The sequence below is a fragment of the Megalopta genalis genome, chromosome 9 (assembly GCF_051020955.1).
Source record: "Megalopta genalis isolate 19385.01 chromosome 9, iyMegGena1_principal, whole genome shotgun sequence".
NCBI lineage: Eukaryota > Metazoa > Arthropoda > Insecta > Hymenoptera > Halictidae > Megalopta > Megalopta genalis.
The window spans coordinates 17,451,666-17,471,734 of NC_135021.1; the positions used below are offsets into that span (position 1 = coordinate 17,451,666).

A 20,069-nucleotide genomic window follows, 5' to 3' on the forward strand; every position below is an offset into this window, starting at 1 on the left:
ATCGGGAATTCTGGAAAACGTGTTAGAACTCGGTTAAAGCCGGGTAGAGCAGGAGCCGCTTCCGCGCACGCACCGGGAGTAATCAGAACGAGTTTTATACGACCGGCTCGCAGAAACGGAACGATCTCCTGCTCCGCGGAAAATAGGCTGGAAGCAATCGTATCATGAATATCAAGGAGAAGAGGAGCGATTGACGATCAATAAATCAGGGTGTGTTCGGGGATGTCCCCTGCGTCGAGAAGGGACGAGGATGTCGTGCGTCTTGATGGGTTCCCGGCAAATAAAATACGACCCAATTTCGCGGTGCAAACCGCGAAACAATAGTATTGATCTTATTTCCATATCGGCCCGCCCAGCACCCTCTTCGCTCGGATCGACTATGGTCGGAGGGATGAAGAAGAAGCTCCAAGAAATGCGGCATAGTGTACCACGAACAAAATCGACGAAATTATATCCTAATAGGGTAGTGAAACCGATTACAGTCATGTCTCCCGTACTGACGCACAGATTGTCCACTAAATTGGATAATTTGGGAAGAGGAGATACGATTATGAATCTCTCCTTGCGGCTCGTTTTTATAATTGTGGACAATTTAGAACTATAAAAGTAAACCGCAACGCTCGAATAATCGTATCTCCTCTTCCCGAATTGTCCATTTTTGTGCGCAATCTGGGCGTCGATTAGAGAGACATTGCTGTACTGTGAGGTGACCAATTGCTGTGCCTTTGGTTCATTCTCGAGCATAATTCACTTTATATTTATCGAATAGGACAGATTAAATTGTTTTAGTAAAACATAAACAAGATAAAAGAATAAGAACATTTAATACATCTTATTCTATGAATATAAAGTTGATTATGTCCGAAAAGAAATAAAAGGCGCAGAAATTTGTCACCAAACACTAACCAGCTCCTCTACCGTATAATGTATTTAAATTAGATATTGATGTTTAGACGGGAGATCACATCAGACTCCGGATCTTTGTGCAAAATAAAGCGAATTGCAAAATGAAGCGAAAATCGCGAACAGCAGGAGCCAGACAGAAAATTCATTCTTTCTGGAATAATTTCAGTGAACTAAAAGTAATGTACATCTATACTGAAATATTTTCGGCGGAAAATGTAGAAAATCCGCAGTCTGACGGCCAAACTCGTCAACATAGAATTAAACAATTTCAGCGGGGGATTTAGTAGTTATAAATGCACATTGTATGCTGTTTCAAAAGTTTCATAATACTCGTACGTACGTTAATATTTCAACTGAAACGTTTCGACAAAGTTCAGATTAAATTTCCTGGAGTTTCTGTTCTTTCGTATTAGATAAACGTTGTATTTTAGTGTGCTAGAAATTTTTCAATATTGTTAGCTCTTTGCACTCGAAGCTATTTTAATTATACTTTAAACATATTTTCTGATTTACAATGCTTCCGTTTTATACGATTTATTGCGATTTATGCGTACGGAAGCTTATTGGCAAGCACAGAACTTGCAATTTTAACAGTCTTTTAGATACAAACGAGTCCGATACTGTCACAGTTATTTTGAAAAATAGTATAGCAATTTTTAGTGGCGCCAAATTATATTGCAATAATTTCCAATATTTTTTTTCCAATATTCTTTGCCAACGAAGCGAGGCAACGTAAAAAACTTGTCAGCTCGTTTTTACTTGATATTATTCGTACAATGCATCTTCTTATGAAACTACGCGATCTTTCGCAACGTTCCTTTCATTTTCTAACTTCGATCTCTTCGATACAGTCTCGAAAATTCAATTTGCTCGATAAAACTCGTAGCTCGCGTACATAAAAACCCTTTATAAAAAAAACGCGACAAAAGTTATGGATTTCTGTATTATGGCGTTTTAAGGGATGGCAGTGCACGAGACAGGGATGCCAGGCCAAAAACCCCGAAGGTATATATCGAGCGGCGAATATCGGACGTTCAGTGTGCATGTCACGTAGAAGAGAGTCTCGGCGAGGTGAGACGGAGGAGCCGAAACAGAGACGTCCTCCTAATAGTCGTCGTCGTCGTCGTCGTCGTCGTAGTCGTCGTAGTCGTCGCAATCGTGAACTGCTTGCCGTCCGAGAAGGCCTTAGCCCGAGGGCCACGCACTAGCATAATTAAGAAACTTCCGCGTCTTTTCTTCTGTCCCATTCGTCGCGCACCAGCAACCCGATTAAGCTGGCCCGGGTCGGGGCGAAAATGAATTCCCAAGGAAGATTCATGGCCGCTTTCGAATCACGGAGAGAAAGTGGCCTCCACGGTGTTCATCGGCCAGAACACGGAAGAGGAAGGAACTACCGGAGGAATTTTGCAATTTGATCTTCCATCCTGCCTTCCACCGTACGATGGCGCAGCCGGTTTGCAGCCGCTAGCCGCATTCAGCTACATTCTCCGGGTATATTTGCGTTTGCATGAATTAGGGGATGCTGGGAACACTCTGTTTTCCCTGTTTATACTTTTCTCGTATCCTACCGTAATAATCGGACCGCAAAATGAAAGTTGGCCGCAACAATTGAGCGGTTCAAAGTAATATAATACCAGGGTTGCGTCAAATTTGGAAGACAAAGAGTGTTATTACTTTCGAACATGTTCACACATTCATTGTTAAGATAATCATCTTAGAGTCAAGTAAGCTTGTAGTAACTTTATCATTTATTTCACTCGCGCTTTAAACATTTCGCCTTGTACAATAGACTGCATATGACTTGACATACGTTAATATGTTCGATTATGCGACTTACATCGCTATGAATTTAAGCCATTCAATTGTAAGACGCAGTGGCCGAATATAAATGTGATTCATACTTTGATCAGTTTTCAGAAGTTGATAGCATCGCGTGAGTTCTTTCAATATTTTTACTATTTGCAATTTTATTTACTCGTGTTTGTAAATTAGTTACGATTTTTATTCTTCTCATTATACAGACCTTTTACCGTCAATTATTTGATACGATTCGCTACTCTGCAATCGATGCAGTGTTACAGTAGCATTAAATGCAACGAGATGCGATATCTGATTAAATAATCGGGAATAGACAAAGTATTTAGGTGAGAGATATTACAAGTAAATACGAGAATGATATTCAATTACCATTCGATCAATTTACTGAAAACAATGATCGGGACAAGAGTTTATATTTTAATTCGTCAATATTTGCAGTGAAAGTATCTTCGATATTTTCCAACAACGACATTGGATATTGCAATCGTTCCATTTCCCAAAAAATTTGGAAGAATTCAGAGAATTCTGTGCTCGACAGACGCATCGCACCGATCGCATTCGTGTCGGTCAGTCGATCCTCAGCGGTTTCTCAACGAGGATTTCGATAAATCAAAGAACCGGGAGGAGAGCGTGATTTGTGTCGGGTTTAGTTGGACTCGGAGATACGATTCTATAAGACGCTTTCCCCGTATCGTTTCCAATGTTCTATCACACGGCTCGGTCTGCACACTTTATATTTCCCCCTCGATTGGCACCCCATGGTCCCGCACGCATTGGTCCAGGACGCCAGACGCGCGTTAGGGAGGGGGCGTGGAAACGTATACAAATGGATGTACATCGAGGGCGGCCTGTAAAACGCTATTTCCAACGGCATTTCGTCGCTTTTGTGCACTTTGCGTTGTCGTCTAGATACACCGGGAGGCGAAGAAACGTTCCGCAGACACCTTTCTCGTCAGATATCGGTTTTCCACGGGGAAGAGTACGCCCGGGAAGGCTGAAAGGGCCATTGGCCGTTTCGGCGGACTTATCCTCTTCTCCCGTCCGCGTTTCGATTTGACTTTCATCTGGCCGCTGTGTATAAGCCGCGGACGTAATTTCTGCCCGAAAGAAGGCTCCAAGCTCCTACCGAGCTGTCCTTCTCTTAGAGAAACCTGCTGAAATTGCTATACAGACAGGATTGTCGTCACCCTTCTACCGTAACTGTCGTTTTCCGGCGGGAAATAAATACAATTCATTACCCTATAAAAAGTGTAATTCTTTTACCAACAACTATCTCACGCTGAGTTAAGTCGGCGCTACCATTGTTGGGCACGATGGGCGTACGCCGTATCCAAGATATTGTTATCAGTCAATATGCAAAATGATGCGTAATGACTATGAACGAACGGCGGTCAACTCCCATTCGACACGAAGAACGGAACCGTCTCAAACCATGCCGTGCACGGCGCGGATCTCAGAAAAAGAACAATTATCATTAGGAATACATTGAAGCGCCGCAGGAAGCAACGAGCACTTGTTACGAGAATGGTAGCTCGACGCCGCGTCCGTCCTCTGGCCTCGAATCAGCCAGCAGCAGTAGCAGCAGCCGGCTGCAATTTCCGTAACTACTTTGCCGTTTCGTTGGAAGGAATTAGCTTCGACTCGAGAGAGCATCGTTTCGCATTTGCGAAAAAGCGGGAGGGTATCGCGTGACTGCTCGGACTTCTCTCGATCGACCCCCTCGTCATCTTTAATAACGCGAAGCGTGGGCAGTTCCGCAAAGGGAAGTGCTCGTGAAAAATAAGAACGGAGAGCGCCGTTAATTACAGTCGCTTCTTTTATACGGGGGCAGTCTCGCATACGCGCGGATTCGGCGCTGGGGACGGAGCCGGCTCGAGAGGGTGGGATAACAGGCGGCCAATGAGCGAGGGGCGGTGAAGCACGAGGTAAGAAGACGTCGGTGAAAAAGCCGGAGAAAGGTGGAGCCCTTTTCGGCCGAGGTGTGCCGGCGATCGAGCTTAAGGGGGCCCGGGAAGAGCTTTCTTGGCCAAACACAGACCTCGACCCTCACGGAATCACCTTTGGGAGTCGATCGAGCCCATTCTCGGGTTAAACCCGAACGCGGACTACCGATTACGGACTTATTTATCGGTCCTATTGTCCTCTCCTCTCTCTCTCACTCTCTCTCGATCAGACTCGGCCTGCAAAGCACGCGTCAAACGCTCGAGAGCTTTTCTTTTCTGTCGCGACATATTACCTTTCACCTTCGGTCGGACCGTTCGCCGCTTTTCTATCCGCGTCGGTTTTCGAGTCCCCGGCAATTTGTCAATCCCCCTTGGCCGAAGTGCTGTCTTAAATCAACGTTATCTTTTGCCACCGACCGAAAAAGTCGCTCCGCATTAGAGTCAGGACTCGACCTTATCAGTGATTTCCCGGCCGCGCGGAAAAATAGTTTTCAGGACCGGTTAATTGCACATGCCGGTCAAATGTGGGCTTCGCGTGATGGATTCGAAGCGGAACGCCGTTAGAATGTGGTTATCGTCTTCTGTTGTGCCAGGGTTCGTCGATGCGACGACCGGCGTCGATTAAACGCGTGCATTTTTCTGCTGCATATTTGTAACTATAATCGTACTTTCAAGATGATCGTTCTCCATTGCGATGTCATTTTTAGAAAGCCTGAACTGTGGTTAATGGACTGCGGATCATTATGGAAAATAAAAATTGTTTGCGTTAATCGTAAGAAGCAGTTGCCATTTAGAAGTTTCTTCCTTTCTATAATAATCTTGATAAGTTGAGGATAACGCATCGACATTTTCAAATGACCCTTGGATCTTTCTACTGTTCCACATTTCTTTTAAACATTTCTCTCATAAATGCATGAAATCCGCAATCCAGTGATTAGTCACAGGTATGTATTGACGATGGATCTTCTAACAAGTTTGCTACATTAAAGTATTTGTTGTATAAAGTCATGTTGAAAATAACGATTGTATGAATTAGTAAAATAAATTAATAAATTGTATGAAATGTATGAATTGTATAAATTGTATGTATTGTATGAATTGCACGAATTATATGTCTTGTATGAATCGCATGAATTCCACGAATTGCACGAATTGTACAAATTGTAAGAATTCTATGAATTGCACGAATTTTACAAATTGTACGAATTGTACGAATTGTATGAATTGTACATATTGTAGAAATTATACGAATTGCACGAATTGCACAAATTGTACAAATTGTAGGAATTGTACGAATTGTACATATTATAGAAATTATACGAATTGCACGAATTGCACGAATTGTATGAACAGTATGGAGAAGAGTTTTCAATGCAGTACTTAGTATTTCTACGTTTCAAATGTTTCCAGTACTGTACAATCAAAGTTCGAAGTATCCATTGCTACCGATTCACTAAAATCTACAGGAACGTTTTCTATTGGTGTTATCTGAAAAACAGGATTAATGCCATGCTGAATCACTATGGTCTTCCAAGGTGTCTTAAAAATTCTCACCAAGGATCACGAGTCAGTCACGTTCGCGTCATTGCCTCGACCACCAAATAACTGTTCATCGAAGAAGAACCAACGTTTCAATCGAGTGCTAATCAATTGCAACCTGCCAGGTCGTAAAAGGAAGTCGATTAAGCGAAGTGTCTCCAGGGTTTACGACAATGCCGAATTCCGTGCTCATCGCCGCAGCACTTAGAAAGAGGATAATCGTGCGTAACCTCTATTTAAGCCGGCTGAACCGCGCGACGCGCTGTTCGCCGCGGAAGAAGAAAGTCTCTCTCCCCCGGCCCGCCGCGGCCCGTTTGAGCCCGAGCCGGCAAACTTTTTCAATCTGGCGTCATTATGCGCGAGTTGAGTTCGTCCCGGCCTCGTCCCCGACAAACTGCGCCCTCCCGCTTGGCCGCGATGCTCAAACTAATTTTCAAAGAGACGAGCGATGGAGTCGCGCGCCGCCAAGAGTCCGGCAGCCGGGCTCCCGAAGGAAACTTCCGTCGCCGCAGAAATGAAAAGTAATTAATTAAACCATATGAACTTGCCGCGGGCTTGAAATGGCGATTATCAGTCGCGAACAGCTGTCGCGCGAGAACCAGACGATTTGTGGCGGCAATCGCGAGAACCTTGAATTCTTTCGATGATTTTACGCGGACTTTTCCTGGCAGTACTTCCGATTAAACATTGCGTGCTGGAACGTTGCGCGCGGTAACGCGAGCCAAGTTTTACCATGGAACTATGCTATTCGATGGACGCGTACCCTTAATATGTACACACGCGCTTCAGACTGGATTTATGCTCGATCAGTGGACCGAGCATCTGTTTGTAGATCAAGGTGGTTGAAAATATGGAATTTTATTGCGAGGCAAAAAGGGTTCTGATTAATATCAGATTTTTTAGAGTTATTTATGCATGCAAATACCAGTTGTATTTTATTCCGTAACAAGTTTCAGTTAAAGATAATATTGTGACTCTACCGATACTATCTTCATGTAGACTGTTCATCATTATCATGAGATCTTCCGGTCGATAAAGCAATATGGTTTATTTCTTCATATACAGGGTGGAAATTCCTAGTACAATCGAGAAGGAGATGATTCTATGTTAAAAAAATAAGAAAAAAATTTGGTGCAATATCTTTTTATCCCGGGCTTCGTTTTCGATAAAGTCGACTTTAATCCATAGCGCTCCGCGCGTTTCTCGAGTACTGCCTATAAATAGAAAATTCTATAAAATTTAAAGGGTTAAAGTTTGTTCATCTTTGTGAAGAATTTAGTTGTCGTCTATTCTTCTACCGACTTGTTCTTGTCTCCGATTTACAACTTGTCTTCCGATATACAACTAAATCCTTAATTAAACCACAGACGAAAGACCTCAACAAATTCGTATCACGATAATTTGTTTTCTATCGTTTACTGAAACTTCGAGATCCGAATCCGCGTCGTGAACAGCGTGATCGTCGAAAAAGCGTTCCGCGTCTCGTTCGAGCCGAGCACCATTAGCTCGCAGACACACGAAAATAGGCGCGAGGCCGAGGTGAACGGCGAAAACAGAGAAGGAATAGGCAAAGGAGGCTGAAAACAAATTACATTGGCCCCGTGTCTCGCTCCTTCGCACGTGCGGAGCGAGCGGCGCGCAATTTTCGCGACGGGGCTTTCCGACAGGCTTTTCCTCGTCCTTTCAGGCTGACGCTGACGAGACAGTTTCCTTTCTGCCGCGAAGAATCGTTCGTTAGTCACAAACCGCCGGTAAAAGACTGGTCGAAATACGTATTATGTGACGTTACCGGACGGATCTTCGCGGCGATGGGAAAAAAATTCGCGCGGCGAGCTGCGGTCCGGCGCGGAATTTAGAACAAAAAGGGAGGAAAAAGAAGGAACAGCGGAAAAAGGAGAAATGGAAGGAGAGGAGGGACCGGCCCCCGAAATGAGATTCAGCGTTTTCTATCCCTATTTGGGCGTGGGTGGAGGCCGGCCGGAGCACCGTTCGCAGAAAATTCGAGGCTCCTCCACCGGCAAGAAGCTCCTGTGAGCATCAAAGGACGGGCCGGCCAGGAATATAGGATTAATATTAGATTTATTATTTTCCTTTCGCCGCGTCGGAAGCCCGTTTTCCTCGCGGACGAAACGGAGGAAAAATGTATCGGGGGAGGGCTGTGCAAACTTGCCCGTACGGTAGGCTGAACGAGATCCTCTGGAGGTGAAGCGGGGGGGTGACGGCGCGTGGAACAAACACGAGACACATCCGCAAGGAAAACTTCGCGACGGGCCCGCCAGCTAGACAGGGATAAATAAATAGCGGACAAAGGGTACAAAGCGCGCGGTACGCGGATCACACGCGTAAAACCGCACATATGACAGGTTCCGCCAATGAAATTCGCCGTTCCCTTTACTCGTTACCGGAATCCTCTCGGTCCGCGGCCGTCACGTAGCTCCTTTCTGCCGGTCCACCTCGGCTTCGCACCCTTCTTTTCTGGGCAGCTCCTTCGCTCTCGCTCGTGGAACACGCGGAAACTCGACGAGTTGATTTCGAACTACCGAGAAACCGGTGACGCGATTTCCACGCAGGAAAAATAATTACGGAAAACTCTTGCGAAACGCTCGTCTCGTTACGACAAGTAGAAAAGGTCGGCTATGATCCGACAATTTTTCTAACCTCGACAGTCAGGAGCTGTAAGAACAAATTCGTACTCGATCTTCAACTCAGAATGTGAAATGTCTTTCCATACTGTAAACTTTGGCTCTCACTGGTATCAATTTGACACTATTTTCGAGCTGCAGATTATATTATTCTGCTAAGTTTAGGAAAATTGTTCTGAAACCTGATATATGTATTCCATGTTAAAAAAATGAAAGTCATCATTAGTAGATCAGTTTTCCTAAAAGTAGCAGGATAATATACTCTTTAACTCGAAAACAGTGTTAAATTGACACCAGAAAGAGCTGAGGATTAAAGTTTATAGTTATTAAAGTTATAATAGTTATTAATATCTATATTAATAACTATTAATATAATCATCATTTTTCCAAATTAGTGTGTCCCTCGTGTGCCAAATTACTTATTATTATTATTATGATCGCGTGTTTGATAACATTCATTATTTGTTTTCTAATTGATAATAATATATATAATATAATAAATATAATATATTATTAATAATGTATATAATAATATATCATCTTATTATATATTATATTTATTATATTATATTATATATATTATTATCAATTAGAAAGCAATTGATGAATGTCATCAACCACGCGATCATAATAATAATAATAAGTAATTTGGCACACAGGGGAATGAGAAACGAGGCAAACAAGTACGATGTATGTATCAATTATAAAAATATGCATGAACAATTTTGTTGCATAATGTACAAGCATCTTCCAATGGACGTTAATACTAATGGCCGATGATACGTGTCATAGGGGTCGCAGTTTAATTTAGGCCGGCTGCGAGATTGAACCGGATTCATAATTCACAGTTAATTAACACCACGTACAGCGTCGGAAAGACTTCCCTTTTACACAAAATCCGCTGCTACATCGAAGTCCCATTTATAATTCACTGTTAATTAATACCGCGAACAAACGTTCAAATATTCCTCTTCGCCAAGATACACTGCGGTTCGATCGAGGAACCAGCTGAAATTTGACAACGGGAACTTGCACGCGCCGAGTCAACTTTTCTCAGCTGAGCAAATGGAACAATTTCGCTGCGCCAATTCAACATTAAATGCGCAATATTAAATTTCGCCCGAGCAATTATAGAAATTAATATCGCGTATTGGTTCGACGATTTTTTGCTCCGATCGTCTCAAATTGAAAACTATGCGTCTGAAATTGAGAAGCGAATGTCACACAGCGAATGGGTTTCAATTATCGCGAGCATAGTTAAAAAGATTGAAAGGTGCATCGAACGTGTATCACAATATCATTCATCGACGCCTCTGGGTATATGCTTCCGGTTTCGATACATGGGATCCGATGACACCTGTCCATGTTTTATACTGCCACGGTAAATTACATCTGCCTTAATCTGGCGCATCTCTTGTAACACGACGAGCTCGAGTGATGCAATAAAACCGCGACGAATGAAAATGTTCTTTCTTTTTTAATCTCTTTAATGGCCGGCTAACGCGGTTATCTAGAAGTAGATTTATAAAAACCCTATTAATTAGGTAAAGAGGTGCTTCATGGTAAAAAAAGATTGCACACAAATGCATTTACTTTTTACTCGCAGATATCTTTCTACAAAGCCTGCTTTTTGTTCATTAACAGAGTGACCAGATACATTGGCGCAACGCATTTGAACAATTAATTCGCGTCTTCTCATTATCTCGTATGTATTTAACCTGTTAAGCGGCGAATTCAGTTTTAAAAACCCCTCACAGTGTGCGTGTGAATTAAAATCAAGCGATGACGTGTATACACGACGAACGCAGGGCAAAATGGTCCTATTACAAATTTGATGAAAAACGAAGAAGAACTACATTTTTATTGAAGAAGAACTTAACAATTTATGTTATCATCATTATTATCATATCATACCAGTTTAGTTATTTTTGATAATAGTTATTTTGATAATAAAACTGTGGAAATACACACTTTTTAGACACTTCAAAACCGAGAAAGAGAGATCTTTTGGATCGAATGCTTCCGATTCTTCTGTTCATACTGCTTCAAAGGCTTTATCTTGTATTCAAATATGTCCAGGACTCTGACTTCGTAGAGCAAAGTGTATTATAGCTCGGCTAACTGTTTAGGCAATTTCTTCGCAAATCAACACTCGCCGTTGAAGTCGCGGCTTGTGTATGAAATTGGTTTCGGGTCACGAGCCAATCACTCCCATCCCACCACCTCCTCCGTATAAAATAAATACTTAGCAGTTCTATTGGTAATACAGGGTGTTCCAAAAATGTCTCGCAATTCGAAAGTGGCGGGTTCCTCGGGTCATTCGAAGCAATTTTTTCCCTTACAAAAATTTTCTCCGAGGCACCGTTAACGAGGATCGATGGCAAGCCTAAGGGGTGGTTCTATGATCAATTTCACAAACCATTGCTCTTTACTTGTTCATTCAACACTAGAACTACCGAGCCCTAAACGCGACTAACGTACATTATTTGATAACAATGCCAAGACTGGATTTATTGAAGTTTCGTATAATTCATATTATAATAGATACTTCAATAAAGGGGCGTACCTGAAAATTTCTTCTGGAAGTATTTTTATAATATCAGGAACTGTAAAATAAAAAATCAGAAACCAGTCCATTTGACTGGTTTGGTAGTTCTAGTGCCCGAAAGTGAAGCTGGGTCGACTGCAATCGACTACTGCAGTCGTCAAGTCCACCAATCGTCTAACAAAATGCGAAAGTGCGTCACCTGTGCGGGAAAGGAAATTCTGTCTCTCCCGTACGTGTCCGTCTAAACGTTAATCAGGCGTTGGCATCGTCCCGAGGCGGCTGGAAATCGAATCGGCGGAATTACGTTCGACATCCTCGTGAGACGAAGGAGCCCGACGCCGCGCGGAGCCGCGCCGCGGCGTGGAAAGTCGGAGCGAGTCGGGGCACGGGGCGCACAAAGGGCTTGCCAATATATACCGCGCGTTAAAAATAAAGAAGCGCGTATTTTCATTGCCGGTGGCGTGCCGGCAGGGCCGGGAAGGACGAGGGTTTTCGCCGTCGGCGTCCGAGAGCGAAAGCGGCGCTCGGAAAAGCGCGGAAAAGCTGTGAGAGAGCCCACGACGAAAATGACAAAGCCCTACGGGCATACATCCGACATTTTTCTCTCGTGGCACGTATAGGTAGTGCCACCAGCCTCCGTTGAAAGCGAGTTTCGTAATAACCGGACGAACAGCAGGCCAGTGAGAGCAAGAGAGGAGGAAAAGGGCATGATAGAAGCGGAGGAGGAGGAGGAAGAGGTGGTGGATGAGGAGAAGGAAAAAAGAACGACGGGAGGAAGAAAAAATAATCGGTTGCCGTGGTTCGTACAATATCCGGAATATTGGAGTCTTCTTGCGCGAGCGGAGGGAGTCACGCGGAATCGTAATAAGTTGTGACGAAGGAGACAACGGGGATGGAGAGGTCACCCCCGCCGATGGAAGAATTACGAGGATCGTTGGTGCCTCGCATGTCGCCCATGGAAACGGAAAACTTGTTTGCCCGGTGTTTCACGATCCGACGAACACCCGAGATTACTCGCGTCTTCGTGTTTAGATTAAATTCCACAGCCGCGCCGGTTTAGATAGTTCCCGGCCAAGCATTCCGCTCCCGCAGCCGCCGGGAACGTTTCACAATATCGCGCGCGGACCGACAGATTTTTCACGGTGTTTCTTCCCGCAACGCGCCGCGCCGCGTTTTTACGCCGCCGCCGAATCGCTCGTCCTCGATTCGTCGCCCGAACTCCCCCGCCCCCCGTTAGCTCGCGTACCGCAGGAATTCCGGCTGTACCCTTTAATTTATCGCAACGAAAGTTCACGCGAACTCGCGTCGGCCGTGGATGAAACTCCGAGCGGGGCCGGCCCTTCCGCGAATCGAATTAACATCTCTAGAGCTATGTTTAGGGTACTCGAACACGCGGGTCCGGTATGCGGGTCGTCTTGCGCTCGCTTGTTCCACCCGCCTTGACAAATTTATGTGGAAGAAGAATATCAAGGCGGATGTGCGCGACCGAGCCGCAAACAATTCCTTTTTCACCTATCCGACCAGCGACAGCTCCGGCCACCGGCGCAGACAGCATAAATCCTTGCCGACCGCCGCACGCTGTCGGTCCAAGTCTAATGGAATTGGGCGACGTTCGCGCAAACAATATTTTCCATGCCGCGGGTGAACACGCTTGAAAAAGCTTCGACGAAAATGCGAGACGATTCTGTCGGTAGACCGCGTACTTGCGGACTTAGATTTTGCTGCGTTTGTTTCATTGTTCAGTGATACAGAGTGGCCGGGAAAAGGATATTAATACTAATTAATGTCCATTAATCTTTGGACGGCGGGCCAGTTTCAGAACGATACAATCGACGATGACTACGACGATTCTTAGCTTTACTCGCCAATTTCTTTAAACATGTTTTTGATGATACTTCGTATAGACTTACTAGTGTTTTTGTTGTTCCTAGTGTAACATCCATTTATCTAATTCTATTTAATTCGATTGCAGGAAATTGACTAATTTGAAGACGATTTAGTTACACTGGGTCAAGCTGACCTCGTGACCGCAGTTCGAAGGTAAATTATATTTCCAAGTAAAATGATAACAAATTTGTGAAGAACAGGACTCGATGATTTACTATGCACGAGCGAGGTCTTGATAGGAACGAGAATTGTTCAGAAATATTTCGTAGATGCTAATGAGCATATATAGGGTGTTACGCCTAGCTGAGAACAGTGAAATATCTCGGAATAGATCGAAGCTACGAAAATAATGTTTATACAAAAAGTGTTCAGTATAAAGAGATGTTTTAGGTGTTAACAATAATTTTTTTATTGACACAATGGTGAATGATATTTCAAGATCAAGTTGATTTCTTTTTTAGTCACATTACGATAGCTGGTTTCAATGCGAATACAATATTGTGTTATTTCTTGTATGTATGTACAGTATAATTGTATGTAAGTATAGTTTCTGTATGTATAGTATAATTAGTTCCAATACAGTTTTCATACACCGTTAACACACTATCCCCTAAACAAAATCGCAGTTACTTGGATAGTCGCGAATGATCCACGGTTAAACTTCTTCAAGCTCCCCCATAAATTCGATCACTTCATAACTGTCGCGGATCTCTCCGCGAAAGAAAGTAATGAACTGCGATACCCTAAATCCTCCCATAATACAGTGACGCTTAACATTCACGTTACCCTCGATTACACGCGAATTCCGCCCCAGCGTATCATCGTACCTATCCCCGAAGGCAGAGAGCGGGTCAGACGCGACCCGTCGGTGATTCGTTGCACGTCGAGGGGCGTCCGCGTGTTCTCGCGACGATAACTCGCGGTCGATTTATCGCTTTCCGATTACCGATACTGGCCGCGTTATTCGAGCGAACGCGGCGGGCGCGCGCGCGCGCGCTGCCTGCAATTTGCGTATTTTTAAGCAGTTATTATGTCGACCGGTAGACACAGGTCGGCGCGCATTTCAAGTTTTGTTTGCAATTTCCGGCGAGTCCCGGTGCCCGTGCGGTGGTGCAGTTGCGACTGCACACGGTCGATCGCTGGCGCACACGTTCCGCTCGTCCGTATCCGAGCACCGCGGCGTGGCGTTTGCCTACGTGTCCGTCTGTTGTTGCGCACCGGCCGGCATTTAATTTTGACGCATTTCGGGAAAAATGCATTGGCCGTTGACCGGGGGACCGTGTAAACGCCGCGTAATCCGCGGGATCCGCTCGATATCTCGGTAATTGGACGCGCGGAGGAATCCAAGAACGGCTGCCTGAATTTCGCTCGCAACCGTTCCGCGTGGACGCTAATTCCTTCCGACTTCGAGCCGAAGTCGACATTTTATTGCGACAGAATCGCGGGAGATCGATCGTCGAGGTGTTCGTCAGCGATATTTTTTGGCGGCGAAGCAAAATACGTCAAAACTGTGCGTCGCGAGAGAACATGTTTGGTGCAATGTTAGATTTTAGCTGGATTTTAGGTAGATTTTAGATCGATTGATACAAAATTTTATGAACTTATGCCATAAACGTATACAGATTCGCAGGTTTTTAGATCCACGACTCTCGACGAGATATTGCTCGACGAATCGTTGAATAGCGATTCGAATCGCGATTTAATAAATCATCTGCGATAACGTAATCCGATAATTGCGTCGGAGATTGCTACTCGAAAGAAAGAATTTCAAGCTCTTTTTACAGTATAGTCATTGCACGTTTCTCGAATATTTCGATCGGCAAGCATACTTTTGTACGAAATCGTACGTTTCGTACGCGTCGACCTGTGACTACGAACATGGCGGCTGCAAAGCCATTAGGATCGCTTTGCAATGGCACGCTGCCGCGACTTTGTTATTGTTAACCGAAACTTGTGTAACGAGACCCCGTCTATCGCGGGCGCATTTCGCGATGCACGCGCGTGTTCCTATTGTTTAACACAATAACGACCGCTAATGCCGACCGCTAATACCGCTACGGCGTTATGCGAATTCCAGCGATTAGAGGCCGCTGATGGCACAATGGTGTCAATTGTTTTATCTCCGCATCGCAACATTCTACGGGTAATTCTCTGCTATCTAACCGCTGCCACGTGCTAGATTTATTTAGTGTTCCTATCTTCTCGGTTTAACGGATAATGGTGTTTTTCACGCGCGACGGAAACCGGCAGAAATTGTTAGTTTACCGTGGAAAAACACTTTCACCGGCAGCCGCATGTTATATAGTTTCATAGACAGCGCGCTTTCCAGGAAATTAGCGTGTAAGTTAATGAGAAACGTGATGATACTCGTAAGTTTAGCTGCTTCATGTTTCGCGAGATTTAGTGGTGGAAAATACGGATAGAAATATAGCATTGTGTCACGCGATTCGGTTGCCTAGAACACATCGTTCCGTACACATATTAACGCTGCCGAGACGAACGAGCATATTCGTTCTGTCATATTGCTCGAATAAAAGTCGAGATTAAGAAGACAATTTAAACTCTGACGCTTCTTTCAAGATTTCTTCGAATTCAATTCGCGTTGGACAATTTGATCTCGTATTTAACCCTTTGCACTCGAAGCTGTTTTAACTGTAAATCTGAAATAATTTTTCTGACTTATAGTATCTTCATTTTATACGATAAAGCGCACGTTTTATGCACGCGAAATTGAGTCTTGCGACTTACGCAACGGTTACGCTTTTAACAATGTTTTTAAATCTAAACTTTGTGAATGTAATAATTATCTTAGAACGTGATATAACAAATTTCAGTGGTGCCTCAGAGTCGCCGCTCGAGTGCAAAGGGTTAATATCGTTACACCGATCAATGTCAATGCTCTTGCTCGAGTTCTCAAGAGTTCCACACATCGCTACGGAAGAAAATGATACGAATTACACGCGGTAGCATCGCCCCGTTTCTCAGATCGAACATTTCGCAATATTTTGCAGAAACCAAAATTCGAGCCAAAATTGAACCATCGTCGCGTCTCCGGACCCAGGATCCGGCTAGCCTCAGCGATATTCGAAGCATCGAACTTTCCTCGTCGAGAGAATACATACAGTATCTCGCGTGGATCGAATCTAAAGAACAGCGAGGAGAAAATCGCATCAAGTATACCTGGGAGATTCCTTGCCCTCCTGCTGTCCAGTCGCCATATCGCTCCAAGCTCGGTGATCTCGGCAACCCCGGACACGGTAAACTTCACTATACTCTCACAGCACTTTCTCACAGGTCTTCTAGAACGAGCGTTCAGCAGACATCGATCACGAGCCACGTAATAAACCATCGAACAAGTGGCGACGACGAAAGAAGCCCGCGGAAGGAAGCATCGCCGGAAGGAAGGAAGAATCGTCGACGAGATTGAACGGGGATAGAAACCGCGCACCGGTCGAGCGACCCGGCCGATCGTAGCCAAGCGGGCAACTTGTCCGCGAGGAGCATCGCTCGGGTTCAGAGTGCGCGACTAATGCGCTAATAAACCCTTAATGGGGCCGACCGATTAAAACGAGGAAGCACGTTCCGCGGGACACGTGCGAGGAGGCCGTATAGCGTGGCGCCGGCCGGCAGCTCGGACGCGCACGAACCGGCGATTTATCGCGTTTTATTCCGGCGCGATAACCGCGAACGCATGTCCCGCGTATCGAATACCGGGCCGCACGGAAACCCGGGAAAAATTCCGCTGGAAGGTGGCCGCGCGACAGTTTATCGTCCTCTGTTTGCCTCTGCGGCCACCGACGCGCACAGTTCGTCCGATTAATTTTCCATCGGCTCGAACCAGCGAACCTCGTCGTCTCGGGTCCGTCGTGTCGACCCGCCGCTCTTTTTCCGCGGATTGCGGCGCGTGCACCCCCGCTTGGTCGCGCGATCGCTCCCGCTTTCGGTGGTTCGTTCGATCTTCCCCGGCGTGGGAACCTGCGAGCGCCGCTTCGTTTCGTATATAATTCGGCCGATGTTGGTCGACGATCGAAGCCGCGGTGTTTTCTGAGGAGAACGTGCGTCGACGCGCACTACATGGGACTGGCGCGGTTTCGAAGAGAGGAACGTGCGAGTGTGACGGCGCACGCCGCGCTACTGACGACGCCTGGCGTCGCGCCGCCACGCCGTCAGCCGGCCGAAACGCGGTGGCGAGCGGTCGCGCACGCGCCACCGGCCCGGTTTTTGTGGACACTTTTCCGACCGAAGATCGGAAACCGCCTTCACACAGATCCAAAAACAACCGTGACAAATATTTGCCGTGCTTTGTGCCCGTGCTCCGATGCGAATCCCATTTTCCGGAGAGCGGCGCAAGTCGCGGCGGACGCTGCGCCGACCGATAGCTTCGAGCCATCCCCTCGCGGATTCATCCGATCCGTTTCTATCCATTTGTTGCGTTTCCGTGTTACCTGGACGGCCAAGCATCGTCGCGTGTACGGATAAATACACGATTATGATACGATTGCCGTGCATTCGGTTTGCTTTCGGGCATAATTAACTTCGTCGAGCAAGTCGTATTTTTTTATTGAGAGAGAAACGAGATAAAAGAAACAATTTTTTTGTTGATATATGTTACTATTATTATACTTATATTACTATTATTTTGTTGTATATATACAACAACAAAATTGTTTCTTTTAAAAGAAACAATATTAATTATATTTATATAATTATAAATATTATATAAGTGTAATATAATAATTATATAATATAATATTATATAATAATTATATAAATGTAATAATATTCATACATAAGTATAATAATATATTTTAATAAAACAGTTTACTCCATTATTATATATATATATATATATATTAAGGAATATAAAAACGCGGGAATAATCAAATACTTATAAAAGTTACAAATTCAAATTGCTGCTGTAAAGTGGTATTCAGCAAAGCAAGGTAAAATACGCAATGGCACTTTGCACATCGAACACCGATATCGTGAATTATTCACATAATTATTCATATTTTTTATTTGTCTGTTTTATTCCGGCCTGGCCTCAAAGTATTCTAAACATCTTGAAATTAGAAAATACGTTTTTGTTTTCACCAAAATTACAATTTAAATAGCCGATGGTCGCTACTTTTTACGCACGACGAATATACACGTCGAGACACAAAATAACGCCACTTCTCCGTGACGCTCAGATTGTCCACAGAAATGGACAATTTGGGAAGAGGAGATACGATTGTTCGAGCCTTGCGGTTAGTTTTTATAGTTACCGATTGCCAACAATTATAAAAACGAGCCGCAAGGCTCGAATAAAAAAAATTCTCCAATTCTCCAAATTCTCCATTTTTGTGCACAATCTGAGCGCCAGTTAGGGAGACGTTGCTGTTCGTATAAAAGAACCGTGGAGATAGAATAAACTCCGTGTCATAGCAGAATAAATTGTGTCAAAGCAGAGTGAACGCTGTCGTAACAGAAGAAATTCTGTCGCGGTGAAACAAATTCGCAGCCATCGCGTTATCCTCGGTGAACATCCTGGCAGTTAGGTAATGAGATCGCGGAAGGCTTCGAGCGAAGAAAAGGCATCGCTGCTTGCCGATGTTCAGGCCAGCACAGCCGGCAGCTCGAGGGATCGCGTCTAAACAAATTTCCCGTGATCTCTCTTACTAATTAGCCAGGAACTCGAGCGCTCCTCCGTCCGGAGGGAAAAAAGTGCGCACGGTTATTTGCATTTATAATGACGGAGCATCCTGGAGAGGATCGAGAGGGCGCGGAAGGGACACGGCTCGAGAAGCGGAGAGACAGCTGGCCGCGCCTCGAGCCTTCCGAGTGGAGACATCCGGTCCTGACGAGGCCGAAACTCGTCAAAATACACAAATCTCTCGCACGTCCCACCCTCGCTCTCCGGGCCGGGTAACGCGTCCTCCCGTGGGACGGCTCCTCGCTAACTGTGCCGTAGGGTTTGCTCTCTTCCCGTCGCGTCGCGTCGCGTCGCCGAGATTCACGGCCGGGGATGGAAATGTTCCTCTCGATCAACATCAACTTCTTCGGAAAAATAACACGGGTAATTAGAGCCGGCTCCGTCTGTCTTCGGTCCGCGGCGCGCGGGCTGAAGCGGACTTTCAATTTAAACTTGAACGATGGAGCCGCGATATTATATAAATACGTGCGACAGGGATGAAGTTATTAGACCGTAACGAAAGTTCCGCCCGGAACGTCCCTTAATTTCGTCGGAATTTTACGAGTCCGTCCGGCAGCGAGAGCCGATGTAATCTTGCTCGGACCGGAGCTCCTTCTGTCTCCCCGCGAATTATCCGGCTGGTTAAATTCCATCGACTTTCGGGGGGCCAAGATAATTAAATCGCTCGCTAGCATGCGTCACATGCTCATTACATCGAGATTCGCGCGCGGGGGACCGAACCGGTTACCCGTTTCCCAATAATTATGGAACTTCGTCCCGCGCCGTTGCCGTTATGCCCTTTGAAAATGGAATTTCCAGATCGAGATCAATCTCGCGACCGGCTCCCGTGATAATTTGCTTCGGCCGCGGGGCAGCCGTTCGAATGAAATAGAAGCAGTCCTCGGAAATTGCCGGATTTTTCGCGTTCCTTCGTCGGATCGCTTGCCCTTTTCGGTTGCTCAGTAAATCGAAGAACGCTTGCCAAGCTCGCCGCGCGATTCGTAACTTTTCAATATCACCGACGAAGGAGGTCATACGTTACGGAAAAATGGCAAACGTAATTCGTAACCGATGTATAAACTTCATCGTACAATCCATCCTTCGAAATCGAT

General features: G+C 45.1%; 1 protein-coding gene across 1 annotated transcript in view; it reads right to left on the bottom strand.

The window, feature by feature from the left end:
- The window catches only part of LOC117224800 (uncharacterized), a 610,978-nt gene that overhangs the window by 254,503 nt on the left and 336,406 nt on the right, over positions 1-20,069 (bottom strand). The gene's annotated exons all lie outside the window — the stretch shown is intronic.